The sequence below is a fragment of the Anomalospiza imberbis genome, chromosome 11 (genome assembly GCF_031753505.1).
Source record: "Anomalospiza imberbis isolate Cuckoo-Finch-1a 21T00152 chromosome 11, ASM3175350v1, whole genome shotgun sequence".
Classification (NCBI taxonomy): domain Eukaryota; kingdom Metazoa; phylum Chordata; class Aves; order Passeriformes; family Viduidae; genus Anomalospiza; species Anomalospiza imberbis.
This window is the reverse complement of record NC_089691.1, coordinates 8,269,574-8,296,308: the sequence shown is the minus strand read 5'-3', so window position 1 is coordinate 8,296,308 and position 26,735 is coordinate 8,269,574. Positions and strand designations below refer to the sequence as shown.

Genomic DNA, 26,735 nt, shown 5'->3' with positions numbered 1-26,735 from the left:
GAGTTTTGTATCAAGGAAAAGTCTGTGCCTGGGACTATGCATACACTGGAGAATGTCCTCATTTCCTTAAACTTAACATGTTAAATAGGGGGTTGCTGAAATACTTCCTACTTCTACTCTTCCTCAGTTGTTTAGAGAGAAGTTTAATCATTATCATTTGAAAAGGACCTAAGGAAAGAACTCAAGACATTCTTTTCTGTCGGACATTACAAAGAGACTTTCACACCTTATCTCCAGGCACTGCCAACTGTGTTGTGTCTTTTGTGATAGTCATCAAGCAAATAGAGTAGGTATTTCCCAGCACTGCAGGTACCCACAGGACATTGAGGTGAAGCACCCAAAGGCACCTGAGAAGATTCAGGATCGCCAGAGAGGCAAGTGGGAGCTGCAGGTTGCTGAGGCCTGCACATTCCTACATTGAGCTGGTGAGGAAGAATTAAGTCACTTCTGTCTGAGCTGAGGCTGGAAGCAGAGGTTGATTGACTGAACATTGGAAATCCTCTCTTCATGCCAGGTGTAACAAGGATCATCTGGTAAAAATGTGTGTCTGCCTGAGACAGATCGGCCTTAGACATGCATTAGCACGAATGGAGTTTGCTGTCTGCTGGAGGAGCCAGGTCCCCAGTTGAGCAAAGCTTAACGGAAATTGGATCCAGTCCAGAATGTCTGGATGGCATATGATATTTACTGAAATATGGCATTGCTTGTGTAAGCAGCACACCCTTCTCCCTCACTCTGGAAACCATCTGGGCTTCATGTGTGAGTGGTTGAAAACCAGAGCAGGAGAGCATCTGATGCTGTATGGCTCCTGTGATGTGTTTCCCACTCTGGTCCCCCTGCCTGGGTGTCCTTGCCTTTGCAAGCATGGGAGTCTCAGCCATGCCCCAATGTCCTCTTCACCCTTGGAGGGTTTTCTTCCTGTGCTCTGCAGTGGTTGTAAACAGAGTTTTTTGAGGAGTTTGCATGAGGCTTTACTGAGAGGGTAGGAGGCAAACTCTCTTGCCTCAGCCAGGGTGCAATAATTTTGCTGGCCAAATCTTTCATTCCTAGCTGGGTCCACAGCCAGTAGATTTATTAACTCTACTGATTTTTATACAAGCTGGACTCAAAACTCCTGGGAACAAGAAAGGATTATTTGGCATGTCTGTGTTTCTTCCAAATGTAGCTGAGCACCCTTAGCAGAGACCTGGGACCGGGCAGAGCCTCCTGTCCTTGACATAGCCAGTCTAAGAAATTATTTGTCCAATTGCTGTGTTGAAAGGGCAGGAGGGGACAGGGCAGTAAAAAAAAAAAAAATGCAGGTTTGGCTGTCCTTTTCTTTAGCTTTTAGGAGAGGGTTTAATTAAAGGTAGGACTTCTGGGGTGGGGCTAGGGTTTCCTCTGCTGTTTTCAAGGCTTTCCTTGTAGCTTCCTCTCTGTCTGTGTATGCACACTCTGTGGGTTTTGTTTCTTAGAGGGAGCATCATATGACAGCCCCAGCATCTCTGATCTTTCTGGCAGACTGATCCCTCTTCCTTCCTGAACTTGATAAACAGTCCAAGAAACTGAGCCTGTGTGTAAGCGCAAGTACGTCTTTCAGAGACCACAACTTGTTTCTCCATTCTTGGTGTGGGTTTTCTATCCTTCCGTCAGAGTTTCTGGTGCTTCTCTGCTTTGCTTTCCCATCTCCCCTCCTGCTGTGGTTTACCTGCTGCTGCCTGACTTGAAGATGTGTGTGATATGTGAACAATCTGTTTCTGAGAACTCTGACTTGTGCTCCCTAGCCTCGTACCCTGATGGCACAGGGCTTCTGAGATGGTGGTCAGGGTTTCAGGCCCTCTTGACAAGACTTTGCAGGGCTTTCTGAACTCAGCCTGCTTGTGCAGTGCTGGCAGTGTCCTCCTGCCAAGTGGTTGCTGTGGCTTGCAGGTTATCCAGATGGCCAGTGCAGGCAGATGCTGTTGGAAGAGGAAAGCCTTCTCTGTGTGTCTGTGCAAAGCACTGTGGCACAGCAGAGCTCTGGTTCAGAGCAGGACTCTGATGTGGTAGCACAATGTGAATTGTTCCCAGATTCCAGCTGTCTTTGGCCTAATGTGGCTAAAATACAGAGAGCCACTGAAGCAACTTCCCTTGCTTCCAACCCCAGCAGCTTGTGCTTTTGTGGCCAAAGGAGCTGTCTCCAGCTATGTTACTGCTGCTGGAAAGTGGAAATGCCCTGTGTGCAGATACCCATCAAGGCCCAGGAGGGTCTGGAGGCCTGACCTTTGTACCTCTACTCAGAGAAGGTCTCGTGGGCTGGATTTACCAGAGGGCCTTGGAGCTGTGCAACCCTTTGGGCTGAGGAGTGCATTTTCCTTAGTTCCTGAAGTAGTGCACATTTGAACCTCATTCTCCTCTCTAGGTCACTGCCAGTCTGAGTTGCCAGACCCAGGCTGGACTAGCCTTGTACTGTGTCTTCAGCTCCTCCAGCTGAGTATGCCCCTTTCCTCAAGTGTAGCTGATTCTTGAGAAGTGTTGTGTGCTCATCCCTATCCTCCAGGGTAGGAGGAAAGTTCCCACTTCTGTGTTCTCTTCCTGTCTCTTGGAGCCTTGGAGACATCCAGCAGCTTGGTTGAGTAGCAGCATTAAAACAGGTCACTTCACTATGGAGGTACCTTTTCTGCTCACTCCCTTCCTTTTTCCTGCTTTGGCAGATTGCCTGGCCTGATTGACTGCATTTTGATTCATCTCTGCTATTTAATCTCCTCCCTGGAGAAAGATGGGCAGGAGAGATGCTGTTGCTGCCCTGAGGTAGGAATCAAGAGCTGTGGAGTGTTATTTCATTCAGTCCAAAAAAGCCCTCTAACAGCACAGAGGACATGTTGTGCTGCACTGAAAGGCGGCTTTGAGGGATCATGTAATCTGCCCTCGCCTGGCCTTGTGCTGTCTCTTGCTATAGGGCTAGAATCAAAATAACATCTCAGATATTGCAGCCCAATTGATTGGAGCTGTTTCAACCAATTCCATCTCTGTGTTCTGGAGGAAGACCTTTCTTTCCTCCTTCCCCATCCTGGTCAGATAACATCCAGGAAACTCAGTGTCCAGATGAGAGGTTCGTCTTTTGCAGGGACGTGACCCTGTGAAGGAGACAAACAGCTTTCTAGTGAGTGGGGATGGGAGGGCTAAGGATGTTGGAACAGAAGAGTGATAGGGGGGAGCAGATGAAATTATGTCCTCCATTTCTTTCAGCCAGAAGGGTTGTCAGGGTCCAAGGGTTGGAATATAGATGAGCAGCTGTGAGGCAGAGGCTGGAAAGAGCTTTTTTTGTTTGTGCTGAATAACACTTGGTGCATTGCCTGCCTGTGTCTAGCTGTATGCTGTCCTACAGGGATGAGAGCTGTGCCCTGTTGTCTTTTCTCATCCCTGTTTCCCTGAAACTTTCTACTGGGACGATGCCTCCTTAGGCTGAGCTGCCTCTGGGACCCCTCTCAAGGGATACTGACTGATGATGTGCACTGAGCTTTAAGGCAGTGGGGTTTGGCCTCTTCTCTCACCTATAGAAAAGTGGTTTTCTTTCTGGTTTACCATGTCAAAGAGGGATGAGGGTATCAAAACTTGCTCAGGCCAGCCTTGAGTAAAAGAATAGGGCTCAGAGCTCTGATGTTGGTTAAGTACCCCTCCACACTGCCTGTGTCCCTTGGCATGAAGGGAATGGGATGAGAGCTCCCAGTGAATGTGTTAATTTCTCCTGGGCTGTATTTCTCCAAGGTCACTCTGTTGCAATTGCATGCATATGGGTGGTCCCTCTACCTAGCTGAGCTCTTGGAAGCCCACCAGGAGAAAGACCTCATGTGACTATGAAATACAGAGACTTTATACAGCCACCTCCAATGCTATACTTTACCAGAATACAGCCTCCTGGGGCAGTTCTCTGAAGGGAGCCAAGTCCTACATCCAGCTTAATTTCTCCTGACCACTGCTGTCCCAGACCAGCTCACATATCAAAGGCCTGTTGAGAGCAGGCCTTTTTCTCTAAGTGTTTTTTTTCTGCTGTTGAGAGTGCCTGGTCTCTTCAGGGAATGATGGAAGGAGGTAGTGCCCTCAACCTTGGCTGTAGCTGTGCTCCCTCCTGATGCTCTGTGCAATCTTCAGTGCCCCAGTGTTTGGAGGAAGTTGACCACAGCTTTATTTACATGCCATGGGTGGGGATATAATAAAAGGAAGTGAAGAAGCCCACACAAACAGCAATGGCTTTTGTTTGTCACCAGCAATGCTGTGAGTCTGGCCTCACTAAAAAGCAAATACTGAATGGCCAGCTGCCATCCCATCTTGGGCTCTAGCTGTATGCTCTTGTCTGGAGAGAGGAGCAGAATCAGACCCATTTGCTCACTGCAGATCCTGCTGCACAAGGCGGTGGGAATGATGTGAGGCTGTTCCCCAGGAAATAACATTGGATGAGGCACGTATTTAACCACTGAAGGTTGGGCTCTCCAAGAGTTCTCAGAGTAAGACCCCCTCCTCTTTCCAGATGCTGGAATGTCTCCGAAGCATTCTCACTCTGGATCAACTTTTTTATTTAACAGCCTGGCCTCTGCCCAAAGGAGTCTGTGTGGCTTTATGGGAACGGAGTTTTAGTTGAGCAGTGAGTGTTGTTCATGTTTGAACATGTGTACCCAGTGGATCATTCAGCTGGGGATGGAATTGCACTGTTGACCACAAATCTTTGTGCATATGCATTGATTGCACTTATCTGTAAAGTTATAATCTCTACTCAGTTAAAGCTTCTGGTATTCTACATCTGCTTGTTATTCTCTGTGCTCTGTGAGGCTCTGCTCAGCCATCTTCTGCCCTGCTGCATGCTTGTCTTTATTCTCTTGTGCCTCCCACCCAGCTGGAAAGTGCCTGTGCCACTGGGCCTTGCTATCCAACTGTGCTTTTGGGAAAGAAGTGATTTCCTTGGGGTGTCTGAGGCCGGTGGAGCAGCAGGGCTGAGGACCCAGACTCTCTCCTTGGCATCCAGAAAGGATCACTGGATCTGTGGCTCCCTGAAAGGAGGTATATGCTTGTGTCTGTAGGGAGATACACTAATCTGACTTCCAGGAGAACAATTTTGTTATTCCTATTTCTTCTAAATGGATGGGAGGAAGACAGGATGAGGAGAGAGGAAGAACTCTGAGAATTAAAAGTTGGTATGAGACTGGTAAAGGCCTGTTATAAATGCAGGACAACACTTCAGGGTGTTTCAGTCGCACAGGGAAAGGAGCATGTGAAAATAGTCTGGGTTCAATTGATGGGTTGTGAATGGCCCCTGCTCTGAGAAAGGCGGTGTAAGTTCAATGTTTGATATTCTGGAAAAGCATCCTTGTGGTGTAGGATTTATCAAAGTTTCAGGTCATTTTCCAGTCCTACCGTGAACGGCTGTGTGACCTCCTGGAAACTCTCTGTTACCTGTGTGTGCCTCAGGTCTTGGCTGGATCTGTTCTCCTCATGGCAGTAGCCTCTCTTGCTCTTAAAGCTTTCTGCCTGAGCACAGCTCTGCCTAATCACAGTTTTGAGGTGGTAAAAACTCACAGCCTTTGTGGTTAAAAGCTAAAGCTTCCAAAGGGTCTGTGCTTCATTTCATGTGTTACAGGGAGGCAAATCTGGGGGGGGAAGGGGAAGATATAAGGGAAAATTTTGGCTGTAAAATGGAGCAGCATTTTTTTTTTTTTTTTTAATTCAGGACTTTTGTGGGCCAAGCAAAGCCTTGAGTGCTGCTAGTGCTTCTCTCTGTCAGCTTCTTCCACTGGAAACTCCAGTTTCTTTCTCTTGTCTACCTTGGACAAATAACTGCAGTCCCAAGACCTGCAGGAATGCCAGATGGAAAGTGTTCTCTTCTTTTCAGACTGGCTGGGCACACAGGGCTCATTTACATCTTGCTGGCACATGGTAGTTGTTCAGAGAGCTGACTAGGCACTGCCTTCCTCACATGAGCAGAGGGAAGCCAGGCTCCAGAATGTAAAAGAAGTAAAGGAGAAGGGATTTGTGTGGCAGACAAAGACAACTGACATGCCAGTGCTGGCAGTGCAAAGGTGTTCAGTGGATCCTAAGCTGCAGAAAGACAGATTGCTCACCCTCCTAACTATGCTGGTTTTGTCTTGGCCTCTCCAAACTCTTGTTGGGCACCCCTACTTCAGAGCAGCTCTCAGAAGCAAATACCTCAGGGAAGGAAATTTAACTTGCCACAAGTACAAAATAAATTAATGGCATGGTTTGAGATGTGACCAGAAGATGTAATTTCTCCATCTGTGCTTGGGCATTGCTAGGTACCACTAATTTTCCAGGGACAGACATTAAAGTGAAAACCATCTCTGTTCTTGCATCCCATCCAGCTTCAGCCTTCTCTTCTTCATACAACTTCTTACAGTGCTTTTAGAAGGAATAGGGAACTGGTAGTGGTAGGAATTCCAACAGGAGAAAAGACAGGGTGAGAAAACACACTGATAAACAGGAGGAGTAATATGGATGGCAACAAGGTTCCCAGGAGGCCACTTGTGTGCTCAAGCCTCTCACTGGGGCACCAGCAGCCTTTGAGAGAACTTTGGTAGGACTGGAGAAACAAAGTGCAGAGTTGTCCCAACCTACAACCCTTGTGAACGTGGCAGAAAGAGAACTTGTCTATAGCTAAGCTGTTTTCAAGTGACACAGCTTTTAGGTAAGTGTTTCTGGAAACATGACAAGTTTTCCTCTTGCTCTATGGGATCCCCTCACTTGATGATATAATTGTGGTCAGTGTCACTGTCAGCTGGGCTCCCTGCAGGGCCTTCAAAGGGATAGAGAGGTGCCTTTGGACATGAAAGGGCTGATTTTGCAACAACACCTGAGCTTTTGCTCAGCAGGCCCCTCTCATCTGAGTCTGAGAGGTGTATGCGTGTGCTGTGGTGGTAATTGAGGCCAGATGGGTCCTCAGACCTGGTTGTCCCCCACCTGCCCTGCCATCAGATGTTGGGGTGTTGGCTTGGGCAAGTCTCTGTGGATTGGTGAGTTTAACACAGGCTCAGACATGGGGGCAAAAGAGCCCACCCATTTCTACCTCTTCCCAGGGCCCTGCTCTGACAGGCAGCGCCGTGCTGTCCAAGGTCTGGAGCCCTGGGGCTGCTCTAAGGCTGCCAGCCTTGCAGAGGAGAAGATGGTTTTGTTTAGCTTGCTTATATTAAGAAAATAAGTCTGTCAAACTAGGGATCTGGAAAGGAGGGGGGAGCAGGAAGTCTTCCTGTTGGCATTTATTAGAAGGGAAATGAATGGTTTATGTTCAGGGGGCCCTGCTGGATGTGCAGTGCTCGGGGACAGTGGTCTAGTGAAAGCCTCCTGACTTCTTGAGTCCGTGGTTAGAATGTCATCTGGAATGAGCAAGAAAGGGCTAAATATAGAAGCTGCTGGCTCCCATCCTGCAATGGCGGCTCTGCCCTCACTGCAGTCCTGGAGGCTGCAAGCTCTGCCTATTGTTCCGGTCACATTCTTGTGTCCTACGATGGGGCCTCTGTGATGGAATAAAATGAAGAGAAGCAGATGGTAAAACAATAACCCAAGGAACGGGCCTTAAGCTTTGCTGGAAGCTTCCAAAAACCCATAAATCCCCAGATGTATTTGTGCTGGATTAGGGAACTGAAGCAAAGCAAGGGCCAAGTACTTCCCTTCCTGTATCCATGTGCTCTCATTGCCCAGAGACAACTATCTAAGGGGGCTCTACCTTGCAGTAAATTATTGTAGTGGCAACTCTGTTTTCTCAGAATTTTAATTATAGCAACTTCCCTGTCTGCCCTTTTTCTGCACTCTTGGACCGTTTTGTCTTGCAGGCCGAGGGATAAAGTGACTCCACCTTTTCATCCTTCTCCTGTACTACTGAACTGGCTGCAAACAAAACATAGTGGGAGCCTTGCCAGGCAATGGTGTGGTTCCCCTGAGGTGCTGGTAAGTGCTCTACAGAAAGGAACTGGTGACTGGGAGCCTCTTGGAAGGAGAAACTGGTGAGCACTGGGCAGGGAATATGATCTGCCTAAAACATCATGTTGGATAATCATGAAGGTGTCAAAGTGATTTCAAGTCCTAAGACAGCTACAATTTCTTTCTGTTTGTATTTGAGGTGCAGATTGTTATCTATAGTATCCCTTCCCCTTCAGTGTGTGCCCATGCAAAACCCTCTGTGAGCAGCAGGCAGGCAGGATGATTCCAGAGGTGAATGAAAGAAGTTTGGTACTTTCTGCAGAACTTTGCTTTACCTTGCAAAAAGCAAACAACTTGTTTACTCACCTACCTGTCTGTGAAATTGCTTTGCTCACACTCAGCCAAAAACTACAACTTCTTTCCCTGACAGCCTATTTGCTGCTGGCTCTTTGAGATGGAGCAGGTCCCCAGAGGATTACACCAATGTTGCAATTGGCCCAGGGGAAGAGGGAGGCTCTGCTTTGGGGAGCAGGGAACAAAATCCAGAGTGAAGTGAAATGAGGTCTTAGTTTGAACCAACCATCTTGTGAAACCTCATCTTTTGGATCTGAGGCAGGAAGAGCTGCACAGGCTGAATCTGTGCTGTTACAGCATGGGAGCTAAGTTATTTAAAGCCAGGAGGGATCTATACACCAGCAATCTTCATCCTTGTTAAAATTCCACTTCTCTCCTACTAATCCTTTCCCCAAGCATATATTCTTTCAGTCACCTTCCTCCCTGGTATCTTTCCAATCACTGCCCATGTTAAACAGCTGTTGCTGCTCTGAATGGACATGAGCTTTTCATGAGCTGGGGTGGATTGGTCTAAAACAACTGGAACCAACATCCAGGTCCACGTTCTGTTTAATGGCCTTTGAATTAGGCTTGGTGTTACTCAGGTGGTTTAATTTGCAGGACACAGGTTTTCTGTGTGGCTAGTCACTGTAGTGGGGGTATTTTGAAGAGAGAGATGTGTACTCTGGGATTGTAGTGATATAGCTTGTTAACTTTATTGTTCCTTTCATTTGAGTGGGAGATTTTTTTTCATTGAAATTATAGAGTGTTTATGCCCTTCTGTTCTTTGTGTACATAAACCACATAGGAGCCTCCAAGTTCCTGGTAAAAAGTGAACTTGACATTGATACAAACCATTGTGTTGTGCACAGACAAGTGCATTGCTTCCTTTGACCAGGTGTTGTGTGGCAAATTCTTTTCATGTCCCATGGGTCCTGCTGTGCTGCAGCACTGTGGTGCAGTTGATGTGCTCTTGTCTCTGATTCTACAGCAGGGGATAAGGAGTACACCTGACAAAATGTATTTCAAAGGCAAGGAGTGTCAAATGCAACTGGTTCCTGCTCCAGCTGATGTGTTTACTTGGAGGACTGTGCTCAGAAAGAATGCTGAGGACAGGGAACTGCTCCTGCCAGCCCAGCGGTGCTACAGGAAATGAATGTTTCTGTTTTGTTACCCACCTTGGTTTTAATTAGGGCAAGCCCTGCTTCCTGCTGAACAAGGGACCAATGGAGGTGGATTTCATGAGGGACATGAAATATGTTCTCTTTTCTTTGAGCTTGGAGCCACTGACAGCCTTTTCATGCCATCTGAATGGGATGTGGGATGAAGCAAGGGAAGAGGAAAAAGACTCCAGGCTGATTTTCTCTTTTAGAGTCTGACTTCCATTCCTGTTGTCCCGGGGGAGAGTGGTTTAAACCACCAGTCAATGACCTTTTCTGAAATGCAAAGCAAATATTTTCTCAGCAGACAAGCCATTGTGAAAGCAACAGTAGAGGGCAGGGAGGTGGCAGGTTATGTGTGGATAGGTTGGGTGCCAGGGTGGATGACACCAGGAAAGCCAGCACAGAGACCTCTTGTCCACTTAGAGGGAACTGTCCAGGCTGCACAGAGTGGGAAGAGAAGAGTGTGGCTCACACAGTGAGGAACAATGAAAGAAAGGCAGGGTCTTCAGTAGGTGTGAGGTCATCTAGCTCAGAGGTGAAGGAAGGAGAGAATTCTCCAGTTTGCCTTGTCTCACTTCCAAGGCACCAGCTAAAGCATTTTGTATGTGTATAGGATAGAGTCCTGTTGGTCAAATGCAGTTACTTGTGAGATAAAACCCCTAAACCCCAGACCAGCACATAGTAGGGCATAAACGGTTGAATCCTCAATTAATCTGCACATGTCATTAAGATGCACATGTGGAAACAAAATGTTCAGGCTTGAATGAAGTATCAAATTCCATTTGGGTGGGATGGTGTTCAGTAATGCCTCACTGCAGTGTTTTGTTTTGGAAAAAAGCTGGAGTAATTTAAAGCTTTCTTAACATTGAAGCTATTCTGTAATTTGCAATTTGAAAGTGCAGCTTGGGGGAGCTGATTGCATTTCTCAGTGCCTGATCCTGAAAGTGAACTGATTTATTTCATGAGCTAAACTGAGTGTGAACAGAACTACCTTCACATTCAGAGCCCTACAGACCCCTTGGCCCTCAGGAATACAGCAACTGGAGGGAGCTGAGAGGTCTTATTGCTTTTATGGACAGGGGCTCTTGGCTAAGAGTAACTGGGAGTGATTGATTTGTATTGTATGGTCTGTACTGCAGGAAGAAGGAACATTTTCTTGTATGATTTTTTGAAAGCATTAAAACTTGCTCTAGCTCAGCCTCTGAATGCGCACCCCATTTTTGATATCACACCAGTATCAAGTCCTCTTCCATGCAGTTTTGAAGAAGACTCTTTAAGGATGCTTTTGCCCTAGGTGTGGGTAGTTTGGTTTGCTTTACAGCTCCATACTGTCTCAGAACGAGTTTATCTTAAAGCAGGAAGGATTATTGCTGCAGTCCCTCGAGGCTTCATTGTGCTTGTCCCTGTACAATCACAGCCTTTAGCTGGAGGCGTTCACTTTTTGGAAAGAGTAATCAAAGGAGTGACCTGCCCCATGGTGCAGAGGTGCTTGGGGAGGCAGCCTGAGAGTAGACTGCAGCTCTGCAGTGACTGGAGCCAAAGGCTCAGCCATCAGCAGCCTCCTCCTTGCTTCCTCAGGGAGCCCAACCTCACCTAGCACTTGTGCTGTTGATGCCTCTGCAATTTCTGCTTACAGCCTGCGAATAACCAGGTTTGTGGGTCCTTTAGCAGTCATTTGGCTCCTGCAATGGAGAACGGACAGAAAAGGATTGACGTTTGGCTTGTTCTATTTATAGGTCTAAGCACCTACCCAGATACAGCATCCCTTCAACTTTGAGAGACAGGTTCTCCACCTTCCTGTTATTGAATCACACTTGTAAATCAGGAGAATCCTTTTTCTTTACTATTTTTGCTGGCAAGTCAGTAATGCCTAATGTTTCCTTCAATATCATATTGATGCATATATATTTAAAAAAAATAATGGCTACTGTCCACTCCATTCTGCACCTTCCCATATAGCAAACTAATCTCTCATATGTTTGGCTGGAAAAGCAGCTGTGCTTGAGACAGACACAGGGCAATGGCAAATTAAGCCCATGATGTATGTTAGCAATATGATTAGCTTACCCCTTTCTCTTGCTCCCTGTCTTTTCTGACAAGAGTAATGGAAAGTTAAAAGAACTCGTTAACATATGATAGATATTTAAAGAAACACTTCTTCCTGTAAAATGTGTGCACAGTTATCGACATCGTAAGGAGAGCATTTTGTCTGGCTCCTGAATGATGGGAACTCATAACGCAGTAAATTACACCAATATAGAAGTTAATGTACTTGGCTTTAACACGGATATTTTACTGTTATTATCATGATCAAAAGTGACATACATCACTGTGACATGTACCCAAAATGGAAAAAAAAAAACCACCCTGGTGTAGTTGTGTCTAATAACCCCAGTTATAGAGCTTTTTCTAATGCCTTTTTTATAACAGTTTTGCAGCTCTGTATTATCTGCTATTAATGTGAATTCTCTCCTATCTATAAATTTCTCAGGATTGCCTCTTCCCCTTCACTTTCCGTAATCACCATTTATTATCCACATGCTTCCCATAAAACAAGACTGTAGGTGACAGAGATTGATGCTGACCTAGATACAGGCTAACCCCCAGCTTTTTTCTTTCCTCCCCCTCAGCAATAATATGCTCGTTACAGTGTTGAGGAGGCTTTGTTAAAAGGTTTAGCTTCTCCTAGCTGTGGGTGCTAAAAATAGCGTCATTAACTGAAACTTTTCGTGATCAGCAAAGGAGCTCCTGGGGAGGAGGTGCCGAGGTGGACTCAAAATGTAAATAAACAAGAGGAAACTCCATCCCACTGCCCTGTCAGCTCCAGGACTAACTCAGACTTGTAAGGCAACCACACCAGCAAAGCTTTCTGTCTCCATTTCTCAGCAAAAGGAGGCTTCTCCATCCCCACTGCTTGGAGTAACTGTCTACCTGATGATGATTTTGCTCACATAGCTTTGGAGGTTTGTTTTAATGTTCTCACACTGAGCCTTTTCCCTGGGCAGCTGAATGCTTTGGAGACCTTACAAGGCTGCAGCACTTGGAAGTACTTCTGGGGGCTCTAGTACTGAAAATCAGTTTTCTCTTGGAGGGGACAGTCATGGGGTGGTCCCTGGCTTACTGAAACCAAGGGATTTAGGATAATCTGTGCTTGGCTGCAGGCTGCTCTGCTGTGGCTCTTTTCAAACAGCTTTGTGATATTGCATGCATTCCCCTAGAGTCTTCTGGAGCTTCCCAGCCCAAGTAGGTAATTTTTGCCTGCCCAGGCTTCAAGAAGTGAGTAGAGTGCACCTGTCCCTTCTGTACCTCTCCCTGAGCCAAGGTTCCTGCCAAGCAGGATGCATCTATGGCATCTGTGGGAACCTGGGACAGTTGCACAGGCTGGGGATCATGAGGAGTGCCCAAGGAGAAGGAAAAACTACTTTGGTTGCCCAGAGTTGGGTAATTTTTTCTGTTCCCCCTTTGCTAGGAATGCTTGGCCCTGTTTGCCAGCACTGGTGAGGAGACAGTGGGTTTTTGCAGCTGCACCTTGTTTGCCCTTTGGTTTCCTCTGCTAGGAGACTCCTCTGCATAGCAAAGGATGTCTCATTATCTCCTGTCCAAAAGGGAAATGCAGCTCATAGAGTAATTATCTCTGCCATCCTCACTGCCTTATTTCTTACCATGTTAGCACACTCATAATTAACCACAAAGCCTTTTCCTCCCCCCTATCTCTTCCTGGTTCTCGCAGTTGTACAGCACTGAGCAACTGGGACATGCTTGAAATAAAGCTCTGCCTGTTTCTACCTACTTGAGCTGAGTTTAACACTGTTCTTTGTTAAAAACTGAAACCTCCTGTTTTGGGGGAAGACCTTTGCAAACCATACACATGAGGCTCTCCAGGCAGCTGGCATGGCAGGAGTATGGTGCAGCTCTAGTTTTCCTACCAGATTTTTGTGGAGTATGATTTGTGGTTCCTTCAGGGAATTTTTGTAATTTACATGTGTTGGTTTCTTAGTACACTCACTTTGGTTTTGTCATCATTTGTAATGAAAAAAAAAATTGATAAAGAAAAACTCTGCTCTTGCTTTGGTGATGGGCTGCACTTTGGTTAGTGAGGGAAAATCCTTCACCAAATGCCATGTTAGTAGTGAACCATGGGTTTGACCGTCTCATTACTGCCCTGAATGTTGTTCATGTGACCAATATGTGAAAATTTTGGATAGTGGATATACACAGCAATGTAAGGGAAGCAGTAGCATTTTTGGAGGTCCCTTAGTGGCCACCAGTCTGAACATCCTTCAAAACTTGTTGCTGATTCAATTTAGCTGGGGCATTGCCAGGAAAGGCTTGTTTCCTCCACTGGTTTTTCTGCTCATAGCAGTGGTGGAAGGTGGGGAGCAGCTTGAGTGATTATTAGTAATTATCCATCATCATTGTGAGCCTGGCACCTTGCCTTGGGGATTGGATATGACTTTGGCCATAGAGGGGCAAAGCCAAGGACTCGTGATGACCAGGGCTGTGAAGGCTGCAGGTATTTCTGCCAAGCTGTGGCTCTGCAGAGCAGAAAACTCCTTCTCCCCAAGCGGCCAGGAAACGAGCAGATGAATAGAAATCAGTGCTCACAGACAAGGATCAATAGGAGTAGGTGGGCTGGAGGCAGATGGGCTGCCCTTGTTCACATGGGCGCTGTCAGTCCTGCCCTTTGTGATCAGAGCTGCATAATCTTGCTGACCCTCAGGCAGCAGCTCCCCTTGCTGTGCTGGAAAGGGCCTGCCCTGACCTGCTGGCACAGACCACCATGGCACAAGGGCACCTGGCTGCCAGCTCTGTGTCTGGGCAAGGGAGGTTCTTCCCATGCAGCAGGACAGTGGGCAGAGGAGGGAAATGTCTGCAGGCTGGGTGGCTACCTGGTCTTCCCAGGTGGCCACTTGGCCTCCGTGACAGTAGCAAAGAGTATGTTGTTGCTGTGCTTCCTTGTTTGATATGGTCCCTCTGTGATTTGCCATGTGGGCTTTGGAGCCCAAGCAGGAAGAGTGGTTGCTGTGCAGCCAGATGGTTTAATTTTTTTCAGGGAGATTAATTAGCTCACATTGACTGGCCCTGGCATCTGAGGAACAAGTACTTATGGCAACAAATGAGCTGTCACTTGTCCCCTCCTGAGCTGCTGAAGGAGTTCAATAGACTTTTCCTCAGGCATTTGGTACCTAGATGTTTTGTGCTGACATATGTTACCTGTCTCTGTTCTTAAGGTGTCTGTTGAAGCTTGTTGCGAGGGTATGTAGGTGTGTTAAGTGAGGATTGACCAGAGTTTGGGTATATTTTCATGATCCCCTACATCTGTGAGGAACAGTTCTGCTGCCAGCTTCATACCCCCACATAGGAAGTACTTCTGAGCCTGCTGAGAGTTGCCTCTGAGAGGTGTGTGGGATGGTAGCAGGGATGTGACTAGAGAGGAGCCCCTATGCTCATCTCCTGGGAGCCCCCACAGCTCTGCAGAAGTGTTCTCAATTGCTACCAGTGAGTAATTCTTCAGAGTATGAATTTCCTGGATCACTGTACAGCTCATGCCTTGTTGGGCCCTTATGAATGGCAAATAGCATCTGCAAGGCTGTAAACTTGGCTGTACTAAGTGGATGTCCCTGAAAGTGAGAGATGGATTTAAAGACTATTCAAGCCATGAGTTGTTTGGGAGCCTGCGCAATGGGCATGTAGACATGCCCATGTTAAGGGAGGGCTGACGAGAGCTGGGTACAATTTGAGGAGCCACTGCCTTTATAAGGAACAGATCTGTTCACAGCTTCATGCTGCCAACTATTCTGCCATGGAGGAAAGACTCTTTGTCAGGAGCATTAAATTAGGTGCTCTTGCCAAACTGGAGTTTTTATGGCAGTTGCTGTATTAGGAAGACAGATTAAATAATAATCTTGGACCTTCAGAAATAAAAGGTTCAGTGATGCCACAGCTTCCCACATGTTTGTTCTGAAATCTGTGCCCAGCTGGATCACATGGACCTGTCTGCTCAGGTCCTCACTCACAGGCAACGAGGTTTAGCTCATTCCCTTTTTGCAAGTCTCCGCTTGTTTCCTGTACCCATTTGTGACCTTCCTGGGAGGGCTGGAAGCTCCAGGGTTTTCCCTTGAGGGATGATTACTCATCCTTGAATAAGGTGTTTACTCTTGCCTGTAATTGCATGGAGTTTGAGCAGCACCAAACCCTAACTTTGCTTCCTTCCCATCTCATTGCTTTCATGTAGAGACATGGGTGTGTGCTTTGCCTGGGGAGTTTCAAGTTGAGGCATGATAAGCCCCATCTCCAGGCACTTTCCCAATCTAGTTTGTCAGGAGCAGGTTTTGCTTTTGCTTTTTGTTGTCCATTCATTGCAATCCTCAGGATACATCAGGGCCTCCCGACCTTCTTTTACTGCCCTATCTCTCTTCTGGCTCACAGTACATTTGGAAACAATTTACTGGTTTTAAAATTGGAGGAGAGACATCCTTTATTCCACTTTAAAAAATGGGGAGGTTTGGAGCAAGAGAAGAGAAAGGACTATGGTCTTATTCCAGTATTTGTTTTGTTTATTGGAAAACAAAACCATTTACCAAACTGCTTTCAGAAAGCAGCAATCCACAGGCTTGGTTTTCATTAAAAAGGCACTCACTGTTTTTCCCCTGAGTATTTAGTGACATTTTTCAAGATTTTCTGTGCACAATAATTGTATTTTTTTGGTCAAATTTTGTTCTGACTTTGTGACCGCAATAAAGTTTAGGAAACTATAATTTATTATGGGTTAAAAAAATATTCTATGAATCTGACTCCCTTCCTTGATTACTGGATCATACTGTGATTCTTCTCCCAGTTACAAAACAGCATTGTAAATGCTGCTTTCAGACTCTGTGGGATGTTCCTCAAATGGCTTGGAGAGCTACTCTGTCATCCATTGCTCAGCTCTGCTGCTGAGACCCTGAGAGAGAAACTCTTTTGTTTCTTCCCCAGACTCCAGAAATGAAAGTGTTTGTTTCTGGTGTTTTAGTTTTACTTTGGCAGTAAATGTTCTTTTCTTTTCTTTTCTTTTTTTTTTTTTTTGGGGGGGGTATCTCTTCTTCTAACACTTCAAAACTGAAAAATAATGTGTTATGGTGGTGATGTTAAAAGTCCTCCTGCAAAGCCAACTCTGCTACACTAACATTAGCAGACACCAGAAGCTGTTTAGTGTTGCTTCAAGCATAGGGGTAGTGGGGAGAGAAGGTATTTTCCCCCTGAAAGAGAATTCTCCTAAAATCTGTGCTTGCTTTGCAGACCAGAGCTGGCATTTGCCACACCAGAGAAGACCTGGAGATGGGTTGGTGACCTGCAGAGGCACTCCACGTCTGGTGTTTGCTGTAGCCCAGTCTCCAGCTCCCTAAAAGCATGGGAGCAGAAGGACAGGGCAAACTAGAGGTCCAAAGGGTCCTGTGTCCCCCAAATACAGACCCAGGGAAGCTTCCACACGTCATTGTAGGTTGTGTCTGTTCCCACTGAGGGGAAGGAGCTCTTAGATGGAGGGGCTGCTTAGCTTCCAGGCTTGATTTACTGCTGACCTGGGGCAGGTATGGCTGCTTTCTAGGAGCTGAACCATGGTCACTGGTCAGCTTTCAGGTAGTGGTGGCTGTAGGTCTCTATTTAATTTACCTCAATGCAATCTGAGCTCTGGGCTCTGAGTGCACAGTACCCAGGTAGTTACCAGTCAGTTGAGTCCTACATGTCTTTTGCTAGAGAGGTCCTCGGGTATCCTCTAAGGCACCTGGGATATAGTCAGGTTTTGTTAACAAAATAAACTCTGCATGGATTTTTTTTTTTCTTCTTCATGCTTTCCCAGAGGTGCTGTTGTCTTTCCATTCTCCCAGGACACTTGGTGGCATTTCATTCCTCTGAGGTCGACTGATTGTGGCCCTAAGCTAGCAGAGAACATTGATTCCTCACTGCCTTACAGTGAGACTGGAGGGTTTTTAAAGAACATGCTATAAATCATCTGTGGTTATGGATTATAAGGTAGAAATGATGAAATAAAATCTGTGATGATCATAGAGGGAACTGTGAGCTGCTGTTAATCCTAGAGAGGTACGAATGATCATCTGAGATGGGAGTTCCCAGAAAAAATAACCCCAATGTGTTTATTTGTTTCCATTTGTCCCTGGAATGGGCATCTTAAAGCACAATATTGTTTTTAAAATCTAGTTTTCTTTTCAGTTTATGACCTGAATTTCATGACTAGATGTGTAAATAACACACAAAATATCTTGATATTCTCCTGTGTGTTAAACTGCTGCAGCCAGTGTAATTGCTTGCAAATATTGTGTGCAGCAGCAAGGGGAAAATCAGGTTTGATTGTATTTATTGTATTTCACTCAGCTTAGCCACTGGAAGCAGCTTGAGTCAGCTTTGCTTCGTCTCTCTCACACCCTTAACCCAAAACTGTATTGTTTAGGTTCCTAGATGAATTGGTTGGGAATCTTTTGAGATGATTATTAGTAAATGCTACATTATGTAGATAATGACTTTAATAGAGGAATATAAATTTGGGTTAAAATGTTTGTGGCTACCTCTTGTAGAGAGACACCTGCTCACTCCAGCATTGAGTCAGACACTGGAACTAAGGTGTGAAAATTCCTACTTCCATATCCAGCCCCACAGATCTCAGCCTCTTTCCCTCTCAGCTTTGGACTGTTTGCTCTCTTGGATAGATACGTGGGATATGGGTATGTTCCAAGGGAACACCTTTATTTTTCCTTGGTTCTTGTCTTTTGAGAGTTTTTAAAGGGTTTGAATTTATGTCACATCAAATGTTATCTAATCAGTCCCTGAAATTAAGTACACGAGGGCAGATATTTTTTCTCTGGATGACTTTTAATTCATGTCTGGGAATTATTCCAAGAGATTAAGCAGGGAAAATGGTATCTGCCTTTGGATTGTGTTTCTTCCTCTGAGGGGGCTCTTTGAGACCCCTCTCAAGACCTGCCCACTGTTGAGGCTTGCAGAGAGACAAAATGCTTCTTGCCACAGCTGTGTTCCTGCTTGAGGGACCCAGGCCTGGACAACTGCATGAGGGTTTAGGTGTGATTTAGCAACTGCTATTTCAAAATGGCACAAATTGAAGCACTTAAGAAATCTGGGATTGAGACTGGTAGAACATGGTTCTTCTTGAAAGTTTCTGAATGTATGGGCAACTGGAAGTAGCACTTTGCCTCAGTTTCTGTATCTACATTTGGGCAAGGCTTCTGGTTGGCAGGAGTGAGCCCAGCTGGTCTCAACAGTGAGATGTGACATACAGATGTCTTTGCCATTTTTACTTTTTTTTTTTTTTATTGACATGTAAGACTTTCACCTTAAAAATAGAAAAGTTCTCTTGTGTTTGTGTGTGAACATCCACAAACTAGAAAGGCCAAATCTCTTGCTTTTCCTTTTCCCAGTGCAACTTTTAGGGAGCTGCCTTTGCTTGCCCACACCACAGCCCCAGCTTCACTGTTTGCAAACCTCTTCATGCCTGACCAGATGAGCTCCAAGTTGGAGTTATGGGAAGATTGTCTGAGGTTCAGTCATAAAATCTAGGATGGCTGATGTTTTTTAAGGGGGACTGGGATTCCAGGCTGCCAGAATTGATGGGACTGGCTTGTATATCTTTACTGAAGCCAGCTGACAGTTTTAAATCATCATTAAATCAAACTTTTGTCGTTAAGATTTACTGGGAGCTTTTTACAAATGAAATGAAAAATCTGGTGCTCACCACATGGAAGAAAAATTCTTGAATCTGTCTTCTTGTATGTTGACAGAAATGTGGGGCTTTCAGGTATATATTTACATGTACATGCTGCTGAGCCCTGCAGTGGTGACAGACACTTCCAAATGGCCCTGCCTGGAAAGGAGAGGTATCTCAGTGTTTGAAGGCAGATCCTGCCAGCCTCATGGATTTATGGGAATGAGGGCGCAGAAGTAGGTGAATGGGACAGATACCTATAAATACAATGAACTAGTCTTGCACACGGGCAGAATAACTACATCTAGCTTTATAAATAACAGCAGCCTTTTAGGTTTCCTAGGAGGTCTGGCAGGCTTACAAATGAATGTGCAGCTAGTTGTCTGAGACCAGACATCGGAAAGCTGTCCATGAGTGCTGTTGGCCCACTGTCTCATTTTTCCCTGCCCCCATTCCCTGTCTCTTGGTGGGGGTGGTTTTTTTGCTGTTTTTGGTTACTGCAGCACAGACCCTGCCTGGCCTGCAATCTCTCAATGTTGCTTGCTGGAGATGAATGATTCATCAGACCCAACCTGATAAAATTGTGCAAGTCAGTCACCAAAGTTAATCAGACCAAAAGGAAAGAGGATGGAAGGGAAAAACAAAAACAAAAGGGGCCCTAGAGCTTGTTCTAATTTTCAAACCTCCCCTGGGAATTTAAAAATGCATCTATAATGTACTCAGCTTGAGTTCTCTACCTTCCTCCAGTTTTGCTGGGAAATGGGAGAGCAGCCCAGGCGATTGGTTTTAAAGTGCAACTTCCGATGTTGCAATGCAGGGGAGCAGTGATTCACCAGGGCTCCAGCTGCGGCTCTTGGGGCGCCGTGTTTGGCAATGGTGCTGCCGAGCGGGCGGCCCTGGTTGCAACCTGCTAATCACTTCCACTCGTGTTTGTTGTGTCACACCAGCCAGGATGGAGCTGAGGGAGCTGGGGAGCTGCTGACATGAATCATGTGGTGCTCTGCTGTGTAATTAGGAAAGAGCCCTGTGGTTCTCAGTGCACTGGTGAGATTTCTCAGGCCTGAAACATAAAGACTGCCACCCACTTCAGCAGGGAATTAGCATCTTCCCGACTGATCCTGAAAGAGGCTGAGAAGCCTGGTTGCTTGGGGCCAGGGGGAACTGGGGTTTGGCTAGACAGGACAAGGTGGGTCTCTATTGTGTCACTGCCATGGTCATGAGGATGGATCTAGGAGTGAGAGCATCAGCTGGGAGGAGAGTGCCTGGGGTGCTCTGTGAGAAATCCATCACTCCCTGCTTGGTGTGGCTGCAATAGTCCAGCTCACATCCACCTTGTGACTAAACGAGACAGAGTTGCACAAGTGATTGCAATGTCTTCCCTGTCTGGTTGCTGTGGTGTTCAAGGGGTTCCCAGGGTGCTACTTCCATGTCTGCAGCTGAACAATATCCTTTAGTTTCTCTCAGCTGCTCGCAGCAGTACAGTTGGCAGTGGGATGCTGTGCAGGACTCACCAGCTGCAAGCCCAGCAGGCCCCTCCGGGCTGTTGGGGGCTAGTGAGGGGATCACCATTACAGTCACCTCTCTGCCAGCTGGTCCAGCTGTGCTCTGCATCCTTGGTGCTTTTGGCTGCAGGAATTACAGGGAGCTCTTAGTGAGCGTGAGGAAATGTGTTAAACCCTGAAACCTTCCAGAATGTAGAGACTAATTAGACAGTGAGAATGCTTCAAGGGATTTCATCAAATTGTCCTGTAATTCTTTCTACCCTCTGAGTCCATATTACAACAGAGAGGCATTCCCTTTGCTCTTTCTCATATGGGGTTCATTTTAGTTTGGTTCATATTTGGTATATTTAGCATTTAACAACATTTTATCAAAACAACATCTCCACATGATTTTAATTTAGAATTACATTACTGTGATACTGTCAGGAGAAAACCATGTGCCAGACCCTGAACTGCTGTGAATGAGCAACAATCCACTGATTTCAGCAGGGCAGCGCTGATTTATTCCAGCCAAGGATCTGGCCCACCCTTGCTTAAAAGGAAAACCCATTTCCTCACCCTGGTTACTGAAACATTGCATATCAAGATGGGATGTGTCTAAACCACCTCCTTTTACTTTTCACCACTTGCATAATTTTGTTTCTGTTTTCCACTGCTTCTCATTTTTTACTGGGGCAGTGAAACTTTTCTGTTTGGGGGATAATTTCACTCTAAGCTCAAAAGCCTTGGCACAGCTGAGTTTTGGGAGGATGGTTTTGATGTTGCACTGAATATGAAAAATGAGATTATTTTCTGCAAATTAGGGCTTCTGGCTCTGATGTTTTAGTTCTTGTACACAACCTTCATGCTACACATGGCAGGGAAGCGGCATGGGAGATGTTTCCTACTGTTTTCTTTTATTTCTATGATGCCCAAAGAAGCCAAGGGTTGGTGTATAATTGCCCGCTTCAAGTCAGAGAGCACCTTAAAAGTTTGGTCCCTCTTGAAACAAATTAGAGATCTTCTGACTGACTCTTGTACAATTTCTCTGCAAGAAATACCTTTTATGGGCTCAGTGAAAGGTACTTAATTTTTGTGATCGTGCATCTGCCTTCCACAGCACAGTTGTACTTTAGTGTTAGCACTGTAACTGCTTTGTTTGAACACCACAGATGGCAGCTGCATTGTCCACTGCATCCCTTCCTTGTGAGGGGAGACACGATGGTATGTGAGGGAGGGACCCCAGCTCTGATTTCTGATCCAAACAGTTGCAGGAGTTCTTAGGCCTGGCTCAGGGCAGGGTGACCCTTGTCTTATGCATCAATATGGTTGACATATTTGAGAGAAAGCCCATTAAAGTTAGTAGCTTCTGCCTAAATGACATTCCAACCTCAGGCACCTTCCCATGGTGAAAGAAAGAACCCCTCTTTTTGGCAGGTAAGAGGAAAAGCAACGATGTCTAATGTTATAGACTGGGTGTAGCTGCCACTCTTCATTTACTGCAGTTGTGAGAAATTATTAACACTCCTTTGTGGAATCAGGGAGCTGAAACAATGGTGACCTCCACCCCAAGCACACGTCACTGCCCAAAACAAAGGCACTGCCCCAGCCTGCATAGGTGTGGACAGGTTTCCTTGGCAAGAGCCTGGCAGGAAAGGCAGGGAGGCAGCTGGGGAAAGCCTCAGGCAGAGAAGCAGTCAGAGCTTTGTGGGCTGACTGATGGTGAAAAGGGAGCTGAAACAGGAGCAAATAAACTGGGTCCGGCATGGGGAGGAGAGATTTTGTACCTGCGTCCTACATGAGCAGGATTTCTGCAAAGAATTAACTGGCACTGCTGAGAGGCAGAATCCACATATGGAGTCAACCCAAGGCTCTGGTTATCCACTTGTCTGAAATAAAGTCACTAAAGAAAATGAAATGAGCTGGAAAACAGAAGGCATTGGCAGGAGAACAGCCTGTTACCGGAATACATTTGTTGTATAGCAGTAAATGGAGAAGCCTGATTTGCCTGGCCCTGTGCAAATCCCACTAAGCTTTTACAAACCCAGAAGTGATGACTGACACAGAGCAGAGGGGCAGCAGGGGGAGAGTAAAGTGCTTTGAATGTCTGCTTTTTATTTGACTCAGTTCCAGGACGACACAATCCACTCCAGATTAAAAATAATTATGCTTCAGGATATCTTTCAGGAGTATCACAGGTTTGATTCAGCCTCCTTTTTTAACCTTCATGCTTGCCTCTCTTTGGAATTGTGGCATTGTGGCTGATGTAATACTGTGGTGACTGGTAGCTGTGACAAGGCCCTTGGCCTGCCTTCCTCATTTTAACTCGGAAATGTAAGGAATACCTAGCAGTATCCTTATTTTTACCCAGAAATGCCTTTCATCCAGAGGCCAGGCACAGTAGAGCCAGGAGGTGTGACTTCTGTCTCTCAGTGTGAATTTTTGGGAGGACTGGTGGGAGCAGGGACTGATGTTTGCCGAGGCTTTCTGTCACTTCTTTCAGTTGCCTTTGCAGGTGTACCAGTAGAAACACCTCCCCACTGTCCTTTTGAGTCCTTTTCAGTGATTTCACCTCAAATTTTGCCTTTGTTCATGTGGCAGTATATAATCTCCAAGTAATCTTGTCAGCTGAAATCATCAAGTGTGGTTTAAAATGGCTGCTTCAAAATAGTTGAGGGTTTCCAACCCTCAGACTTTTTATTGTCAGAATTATTTGGGAATTTGCGGTGTTTCATATGTTTCCCTGGGAATTTACATTTTTTCTGTAAAACTGAATGAATTACCCAGCTCTCTTGTGGTCAGATGGCACAGGCAATGTGGCAGCTGAGAAGCCAGAGGTGCCTGGTTGGAAGTGGCCAGGACTTGCTCTGCAAGCTCTCCTCAAGTGCTGTAGGATTTTGGAAATGCTGCTGTCATCTGAAGGATGTTTCATGCTGCTGCAGAACAGAGAAAAAAATCTTTTCTAGGAACTAAAGCCTGAAAAATACAATGAATCCACACATTTCTTGGTTTTCTGTGTAATCTCCTTGTGCTGCCTCACAGTTCTATCTCTCCCCCCACCCTTTAGGGTGACTATGGGTGTTCTCGTGCGTAAGTGAGGGAATGTTCCATTTCCTTGTAAGGAGTGTCTACTGGCCTTACCTGCTGCTGCTTTGCCTTGCAGGGAGTGTGACTTGTACAACTCCTGTAGGTTATCTCTTGTGGGAGGAAGAAAACATCTTCACCCAGCAGTGAGGTTGGAGTGACCACTCGTACGTAGAGATGGAGTTTTCAGTGGAGGGCAGGGCTTTGCTGCTGTTTGCCATGATGTACAAAGCCTTCCCATCAGAGATGGGATCTTCTTGTGTGAGGGCATGCACAGGTAGGAAGAGATGGTTCTAAATCACAAAAAAAAAAAAAAAAAAAAAAAAAAGTTAAAATACATAATTGGAAAGTTGGGAAAAGCTGCAAAGAATTATTGGCTGTCCCATGGCCTTTTGGTGGACTAGTGGCATGTAAGCCCAGCCCACACAAAATCTGCTCAGCCTGCACAAAATTAGTTTCTCAAGAGAGTAAGTGTCCAGTGCTCCTTCAGCTCAAAATACCTGTTTTTGGCACTCATTGCAAGAGTCTCACATGCACTGGGTGGATGCAGCCAGACCAGGTGACTGAGTCCATCATTGCTGCAGTGCTTTTTTGTAGTGTTGATTTTTGGTCAGTTCAGTGAACTGAATTTGGCTCATGTAGGCATCTCCAGTGCTGGAAACATCAGCAGAGGACAGAGTAACAGTGGAATTGAGACTGGCCCTTTGGGCAGCTGTTACATTAAGCCAGTCACTCTGGTTTACTCAGTCCTGGTGCCCCTTCTTCCTTTTGCTGGTGGGACCCTGGTATCCCTGAATTTCTGCAATTTACAGGACTCTCCCTGGTGACAGAAGAAGTGGACACCATGCTTTCCAGCATGATCTATGCAGCACTGTTTGCTGCTGATGAGACACTCAGGAGAAAGCACATGAGCAGTGATCATCTCACAGCTGGAGAGAAACTCCTGGAGTGAAAGAGGAAAACAAGGAGCATCTTCTGTATTGGAGGGCTACTCACAGAAACTGACCCTGCAGTGGGAATTGATGAAAACTTACAGCCCTTCATCATTTCACTGTCCATGGATTTTTAAATTCAGTCTGTGCTCTCTTCATCCTGGGGTGGAGATTGCAGCACCTCCTCAGCACAGTACCTTAAGCAGCTCTTAAATTGTTTGCCAGACTCCTGTGGTTCTCACCAGAGCTGGGATTTCACCTCTTGTTCTTCAGGCTGACTGCATGAGGTAGATTGAAATTGTAGGGTTTCCTTTCACTCATGCTTTTTTTCTTTCTGCTGTTTCCTCACATCTCCCTCTTTTAGACAGGCTGTTATAGCTGATACAACATGAAACTTTGGAGAGGGAAGGTTTTGTTAAGTAAATGAGGGTTACGAAGCCAGGGGTAGATTGTCAGTCAGAGGAGAGCTTGTGGTGTCTGTCCTTGGAACTTTTTGGGAAGAGGTTGTCCATGTGCTTCAGCCATGCTACACAAAAGTGGGGCCTGCTGTAAGATGGGATGGGAACTGCTTGTCTCTGCACCATTTCTTCACTTCAGCTTTGCAAATAGTGCTTGTTAAGATAATCAGCAATGACGAATGCTTATGGAATATTGCAAGTGTGTGAATAACCACCTAAGAAGTATTTGGAAATTGCTGCTCTTAGTTTTCTGAGTCTGAGTTTCCAAACAAGAGCTCCAAATAAGTAAGCAAGAGCAAGACACGTGTTCTCTTAGCTGTGGGTACCCTTTGCTGAATGGGTGTGGGCAGCAAACCCATGCAGAGGCTGTTAGTAATCCTCACAGGCTCTGATGTGGTCACACTGAGCCGGAGGCTTTGTGTTATATGTGAATGCAGTGAGTTTACTTTCTAATATTTGGCTGGCTTTGTAAACCATCTTCCTTTCTCCCCGCTCTTGTTTTCTCTCATGAAGGCACCATTTCTTGTTGGTTTTGGGCTGTTTTGGTGAGTAGAGAGGAATGTAGGCTTCTCAGAAGCACATGAGCTGTTTTGCTCTTCAGTAGTGTCCCTGCTCTGCTCATAAACAGAGGAGAGCTGGGTGGAAAGGATCAGTCAGGAGGCTAAGGAGAGGCATGAAAGAAAGCCTCTGAAGCAGGATGGAGTGGCAGAAAGGCTGCTTTTTCTCAAGGGATCTGTGAAATGAGGCGATCCTGCTGTCATTTCTGCAGCAGGTAATTGCATGGTTTTTGTGCACTTTGCATGTATCCTTTGTGACCCATGTGTTTCTCATCCCTTGTACTTTCCTCTGAGTCTGCTGAGCTGTTCTTTTTTATTCTCTTCCACTTCTGTGCATGAAGCAGAGGTGCCTGCTACCCCTTTGATATCTTCTCAGCATGACTGACACTAGCCAGGCTTTGGAACAGAAGCAGCTGCAACATGGGCCCTCCCCAGCAGGTCTCCTGTCCTGCTTCTGTGCAGTCTCTGTGCATCTGGAGGGGCCAGTCGGCTGCAGTGCCATGGCTGCAACTCCAGCCAGCCAGAAGCCTCTGCAATTTGCCTCCTGTGATACTGACTCACAGGAGGGGGAAGGTCTTGATTCACTGTCTCATGGGAAGTGCTCTGGCTCCAGCCTTCCCTTAGCATTTCCTTGCTTAGACCCCAGCTCAACAAAGCCCTTGAATGGGGTTTGTTGAGCTGCTGCTCACTGCCCCTCTGCCAGCATGACAGAAAATGTCCTTGTGGCACTGATAATTGCTTCCTGAAAAGGTGTCAACAGTATCAAGTGGATTTGGTTGCATTGATATTCCCTATTCATGGTGAATACTAAAAATACTTGTTAAAAGTCATTTACTCTGGTGGCAGAATTTTTTTTTCCCTTTTCAGTTTTTGTAAACTCTTTCACTTCAAGAGTAGGGAAACATGCCTGTAGGATGGGGAGAGGATTCTTTTTCCCCACTGCCAAAACAAATGAAACATTTTAGGGAGAGAGAAAAACTTCCCGTTGCTTTCATGAGTAATTGAAACTTCATAAAAAGTGTCTACCATTTTTTCTTTCTACCTCTGTGGAGATTTTCCACTTAGCCATCATCTTGGAGGTGCTGGCCAGCTCTGCCTTGGCTTTGATCCCAAAATGTCTCAGATCTGGAAAAC

The 26,735-nt window shown here is 45.9% G+C and overlaps 2 long non-coding RNA genes across 11 annotated transcripts in view; one reads left to right on the top strand and one right to left on the bottom strand.

The window, feature by feature from the left end:
• The window catches only part of LOC137480582 (uncharacterized), a 41,588-nt gene that overhangs the window by 10,571 nt on the left and 4,282 nt on the right, over positions 1–26,735 (top strand). For 3 of the 10 annotated variants that reach the window (XR_011002983.1, XR_011002990.1, XR_011002986.1), the window contains exon 4: positions 7,794–7,908. The exons of 3 other annotated variants lie outside the window; for them this stretch is intronic. This is a non-coding gene — a long non-coding RNA (uncharacterized lncRNA). Of the gene's footprint in view, positions 1–7,793; positions 7,909–12,114; positions 16,270–23,733; positions 23,936–26,735 lie in introns of those variants that run through there. 4 more of the 10 variants (XR_011002989.1, XR_011002991.1, XR_011002988.1 and 1 more) reach the window with 3 other exon arrangements.
• LOC137480584 (uncharacterized) lies at positions 23,025–23,806 on the bottom strand. The gene is made up of 2 exons (XR_011002994.1): positions 23,712–23,806; positions 23,025–23,546 (listed from the first exon to the last, which is right to left on the bottom strand). It is a non-coding gene; the product is annotated as an uncharacterized lncRNA (long non-coding RNA).